General features: G+C 40.1%; 1 protein-coding gene across 4 annotated transcripts in view; it reads right to left on the bottom strand.

Annotated features, from left to right (window-relative positions):
• Positions 1-6,157, bottom strand: part of LOC105477167 (FERM and PDZ domain containing 1) — a 144,649-nt gene that overhangs the window by 28,103 nt on the left and 110,389 nt on the right. The gene's annotated exons all lie outside the window — the stretch shown is intronic.

Below are 6,157 nucleotides of genomic sequence, written 5' to 3'. Positions count from 1 at the left end.
AAATATATAATTTGCTTTAAAAAAAATTAGTAGAAAAGCAGGGAAGAAATAATGTTTGCAGAGAAGAAGCACACCTGTAGAAATTAGAGAAGGGATAGAAGGAATAAGAGAAAGAAAAGCTACAACCCAAAATTAGTGATAAGACTATCAGATTGCTTTGAATGAACTCAAGACTCCCATACCACTTGAATCTAATGGGCTTGTGGACCTACAACATGTAACAGCTCGTATCATCCATGGAACAGAGAATGGAAGAAATGTTAGGAGACTAAAGATGATCAAATATCAAGTTTTCCAGAAAATGAATATGGAGGATTTAGGAAAACACATATTGGTAAGTTTGTCGTTAATTCTTGGCAAAATCAGGCCAGGTGTGGTGGCTCCTGCCTGTAATCCCAACATTTTGGGAGGCTGAGGCAGGCAGATCACCTGAGGCCAGGAGTTTGAGACTAGCCTGGCCAACATGGCGAAACCCCGTCTCTACTAAAAATACAAAAATTAGCTGAGCATGGTGGCACATGCCTTTAGTTCTAGCTACTCGGGGGGCTGAGGCAGGAGAATTGCTTGAATCCAGGAGGTGGAGGTTGCAGTGAGCCAAGATTGCACCACTGCACTCCAGCCTGGATGACAGAGCAAGACTATATCTCAAAAAAAAAAAAAATATATATATATATATATATTCTTGGCAAAATCCAAGATAAGAGATGGAGTTACCAAGAACAAGTCAGAGCCAACCAAGTTCATTTTTCCTTTGAAGATAGAAGTCCATATTGGTAGACCAGGGTTCTGTAGATATAGCAGTATTCCTTCATTCTTGCAAAGCATTTGATAAGGTCTCCTATAATCCCCCTGTGGAAAAGGCCAGATGCAGTGCCATTAGGTGGATTCATAAACTAGTTGACATATACTCAAAATAGTTCTGATTTCTAACTAAGTAACTTAGTCTCAATCCTCAACAGTGATGTTTAGCAATGCCTTGGTTGAAGCCAGAGAGAGTGAACTTGCCAAACCTGTGAAGGACAGAGCTGCAAGGTGTCATCAGATATCAGGCAGCAAGAATTTTGGGGGCAAGATCAAGGAACTGGGAATCTATAAGAGGGTGCATGGGAAACTTAAGGACCAGAGATAGCTATGGGTCAAAGGCCAGGAAATCACTAAAAACAAATATAAGAGGGTATAAGGAGCTGGACTGTCAAGAGCTGCAGGGAATAAGATAAAGTGAGTGGTCAACAGGTACAATCACCACCATCCCAAAGACTCAAAGGAATAAGAAATCAGGGGCAGAACAGAGGAGAGATGCAGAGAGAAAAGGAATCTGGGCCGGGCGCGGTGGCTCAAGCCTGTAATCCCAGCACTTTGGGAGGCCGAGATGGGCGGATCACGAGGTCAGGAGATCGAGACCATCCTGGCTAATATGGTGAAACCCCGTCTCTACTAAAAATACAAAAAACTAGCCGGGCGAGGTGGTGGGCGCCTGTAGTCCCAGCTACTCGGGAGGCTGAGGCAGGAGAATGGCGTAAACCCGGGAGGCGGAGCTTGCAGTGAGCTGAGATCCGGCCACTGCACTCCAGCCTGGGCGACAAAGCGAGACTCTGTCTCAAAAAAAAAAAAAAAAAAAGGAATCTGCAGGAACACTGTTGTCTCTCACCTTTGGGAAATAAATCCTGGAAGAATTGGGCCCAGAACTGGATCATGCTCAAGAAAATCAACTGGCAGGAAACTGAAGGAACTGGAGTGGACTTAGGCAGAGGAGGTTCCCTGACAGGAAGTCACTGGAGAATGACTACAGCTCTCAACTGTACAAATAAACCTTTCAGCCCCACAGTTCCCTGACTGTAAAATCTCAGCATGCCAGAACACTGGGCAAAAGCAACATGACAGGGATTAATGTGAAGTGTGGCATTGAGCATCCAAAAATCAATTGCACAGAATTCAATTCAATTGCACAAGCATGGAATTGAAGGGACGTGGCTTGGAAGCTATTCCTTTGAAAACAAGCTCAGGATTTAGTTGGTCACCAGTTTCACCCAAGCCGACAGTGTGATTGAGCCTGCGAAAATGTTAACCCAATTTTGGGCTTTACTAGCATTCCTGGTGCATGTCCACTCCCCATGGTACTCAGCATTGGTGGAACTGTGTTCCTTTCTGGGTGCCACTATTTGGGAGGGTCACCATGAAATTGGACTCTGTCCAGAAAGCTCTCAGAGAAGTGAGAATTCAGAAAAACGCATCTATGAGGAATGGTCAATGGAACAGCTGTTTAGCCTAGAGGTCACTCTTCCAAATCTTTGCCATTTCATACAAAGTGGACTTGCTTGGGACTAGTTGGTGGGAGTCATAGGGAAGAAGGGCCATTCTTACATTTGGAACCACCCAACCATGAAACTGGCTGCTTTGAGAAAAAAACATGCTGACATGAAAATGCCCAACACACAGGCCCCACTGTGGCTCCTGTACTTTTATACCTGAATATATTGGCATCTAGAACATATAAATCACCTACTTACATCCACTTCAGCCATCTAATATTTTAAAGAGACAATTCAAAGAATATGAGTTACTCATTATTCTAGAACTTCTAAGTTCTCCCTGGATTCTAAATTAATTCATCAGAAAGCAGCAGACCTCAGCTGATAAAATCTCTTTGTGCATGTTTTTTTGCTGAACTAAGAGTTAATGTTTAAAAGGGCACTGAAAGGGACATGTTGGAAAACATTCCTATATCTTTTGGCAGTACCCTCTGTCCTGGGCTACACGCTGTCACTCATGAAGGCAGCAGGGATTACAAAGATACAATAGCATAACACTAAGGAATGTGGGTTCTGGAGTCTACCTGGAAAACAACACAACTTCACTGATTTCTGCATGTGAGACTGTGGGCGTGTGAGGCCCATGGCATCCTCATCTGTAAAGGGGGGATAATGAGTGTATCTTCCTCGTAGCATTTCCTTTTGGTGCAAATTAAATAAGACATTAAATACTGGCATTAATATTATTACAAATAATTAATGTATTATAGACAATGAATATAGACAATACAGATCTACAAATTTAAATCAGAACCTTTTTCATAAAATTCTGTGTTCTAGAGAAGCAGTAATTAATGTTGCAACTGTGGATTTTAACATTCCTAATCAGTTTCAAGTAATTTGAGGACTCTAAGAATCGACCACAACAACGAGGCTCCTTGCTAAAGCAAGATATATATGATCATTTTGCAATGTTTTTAAAATTCTTCGGGGCCAGGCGCATTGGCTCACACCCGTAATCCCAGCACTTTGGGAGGCTGAGGCAGACGGACCTCTTGAGGTCAGGGGTTCGAGACCAGCCTGGCCAATATGGTGAAACCTCGCCTCTACCAAAAATATAAAAATTAGCTGGGCATGGTGGTGCATGCCTGTAATGCCAGCTACTCAGGAGGCTGAGGTGGGAGAATCGCTTGAACCCAGGAGGCGGAGGTTGCAGTGAGCCAAGATCATGCCACTGCACTCCAGCCTGGGTGACAGAGCAAGACTTCATCTCAAAAATAAATAAAATAAGATAAAATTAAATTAAATTAAATTAAATTAAATTAAATTCTTCGGAGCAGTTCTGGTGAGAGGCCCAGGAGCAGGCTAGCCAATATTTAGGGCATTTCTCAGAGGTACTGATGGCCACAGACTGGGCTAATGGCAATTCTCCCTGAGAGACCTCCAGAGCACAGTATTTACGTTCCTCTCTTCCTGGAAATCTTGTAGGAATCTCAGGAGTGGTACTGGACACATACCAATTTTCACCTTCCCATACTTTTTATTATTTAAAGGATTCACCTCTATGCTGTTTCCCTCGCTCCCTGCATTAAGTATTTTCTTTTGCTCATTTCTTGGAAACAGATCAGGAAAAAACCTGCCTGATTAAGATTAAAATACTCTCCAATGAGAGATAACCAGCTAAATAAAAAGGACATCCCAACACCTGCACTATCATTTAAACTGATTAGATTTCCCTGTTTCCATATTGGTTTCATATTATTTAACAGACAAATTATGTTAAGAATAGAAGAACTTCCATTTATCGATACATAAAATACTTGGTCTGACATATGGCAAACATCTTCATTCTAATTAGGTGGGTTTTTTCCTACTCTATTTCCAAGAAATAAAAACAAAAGATAACACTTGTCAAATACAGAGAGGAGACAACAATTTCTCTGCTTTCTAGTGTTATGGAGTGTTTGGACCACAGAAGGTTTATATTTTCATGTAATCAAATCACCTTTGTTCCACTGTGCTTCCTTCCATGCCCTAAATGTGTAGGCAACCTTTCTACAGCCTGTGACCAGACAGACATCCATCCATATTGTTTGCATTTTTAGAGCTGAGACCAGATTTTTTCCAAATACTTAAACAAATGTCCAAGTTTGATTTCTTGAATAATTGCCTTTTCTCCCACAGATTTGGAATGCTATGTTTTTCACAAACTATACACATACACACACACATACACACATATAGTTTTTTATATATATATATATATAGTCTCTCTCTCTCTATATATATATATATGGTCTCTCTCTATATATATATATATGGTCTCTCTCTCTCTCTCTCTATATATATATATATGATCTCTCTCTCTCTTTCTCTCTCTCTCTCTCTCTCTCTATATATATATATATATATATAGTCTCCGTCACCCAGGCTGGAGTGCAGGGGTGCGATCTCAGCTCACTGCAGCCCCGACTTCCTGGGCTCAAGTAATTCTCTCACCTAAGCCCCTGCCAGTTATAATCATTTTGTTTTTGTTTTTGTGTTTGTAGAGACGGGATTTTGCCATGTTGCCCAGGCTGGTCTTGAACGCCTCAGCTCAAGCTATCCACCATCCTCAGCCTCCCAAAATACTGGGATTACAGGCATGAGCCACTGCACCCGGCCTCACATACTATGTTCTTATACTAGCATCTACTCTTGAACTTTTTATCTGATTACATTGACATGTTCAACATTTCACCAGTATAATACTGTTTTAATAATTGTAGCTTTGTTCGTTTTTAAATCTGCCTGTCAAGGCCATCCTCATTATCCTTTTTAAAAAAGGTTTTCTTGATAAGTCTCACTTTGATAAACTTTGTTAAATCCAAATGAAAGTCCCGTAAGAGTTTGCTTGAATTTGTATTAAGTATATAAATATAATAACTGATATATTAATAATACTTAGTCTTCCCATCAAGGAACATAGTATGTATCTCCTTTTATGTTAATTTTTTTGTATATGTCAGAAATATTCTAGTTTCCTCCACATGAGGCTCACCTATCTCTTTCCCTTAAAGTTTTTGCATTTTATATAACCTTTGTCCTTAAAGAAATAGCTCTTAGCCTTAACAACATTACAATCTTTCTGTTTTCCAGAGGATCATTTATATTGTAATTTTTATTACTTTATTCTGTTTTGTGTTTGTTTTATTAATCTTTTCTTCTAGCTTCTTGCACTGAATATTTAATTGATTTACTTCTGTATTAAATGATAAAACCACTCAAGGCTATGAATTTTACTCTGAGTATAGCTTCAACTGCACAAAATTAGTTTTAAGAAGTACAGTTCTGGCCGGGCATGGTGGCTCACACCTGTAATCCCAGCACTTTGGGAAGCTGAGGCAGGTGGATCACCTGAGGTCAGGAGTTCAAGACCAGCCTGGCCAACATGGCGAAACCTGTCTCTACCAAAAATACAAAAATTAGCCCGACGTGGTGGCAGGTGCTTGTAATCCCAGCTACTTGGGAGGCTGAGGCAGGAGAATCACTTGAACCCGGGAGGTGGCGGTTGCAGTGAGCTGATATCATGACATTGTACTCCAGCCTAAGTGACGGGAGCGAGAGTCCATCTCAAGAAAAAATAAAAGAAGTACAGTTTTAATTTTCAATTATTTTCTAAATAGTCTATAATGACAATTTTGCTCTTTCTATTTGACTCCATCTTTACTTAGGAAATTACATTTTTATTTCCGAATGGCTGAATGGTTTTTAATTAAATTTTTAATAGTTATTAGCTTCTATTTTATTATATTCAGAAAAAGGGACCTGCACAGTTTTTCATTTGGGGAATTTATTGAGTTTTCTTGGTAGCTTGGTATGTGGTCAATTAAATTAGGTTATTAAATGCATTATTAAAATTCCCTATG

The sequence above is a fragment of the Macaca nemestrina genome, chromosome 14, assembly GCF_043159975.1.
Source record: "Macaca nemestrina isolate mMacNem1 chromosome 14, mMacNem.hap1, whole genome shotgun sequence".
Taxonomy (NCBI): domain Eukaryota; kingdom Metazoa; phylum Chordata; class Mammalia; order Primates; family Cercopithecidae; genus Macaca; species Macaca nemestrina.
Note: the sequence above shows the minus strand (reverse complement) of the source record. Positions and strands in the feature narration are given on the sequence as shown.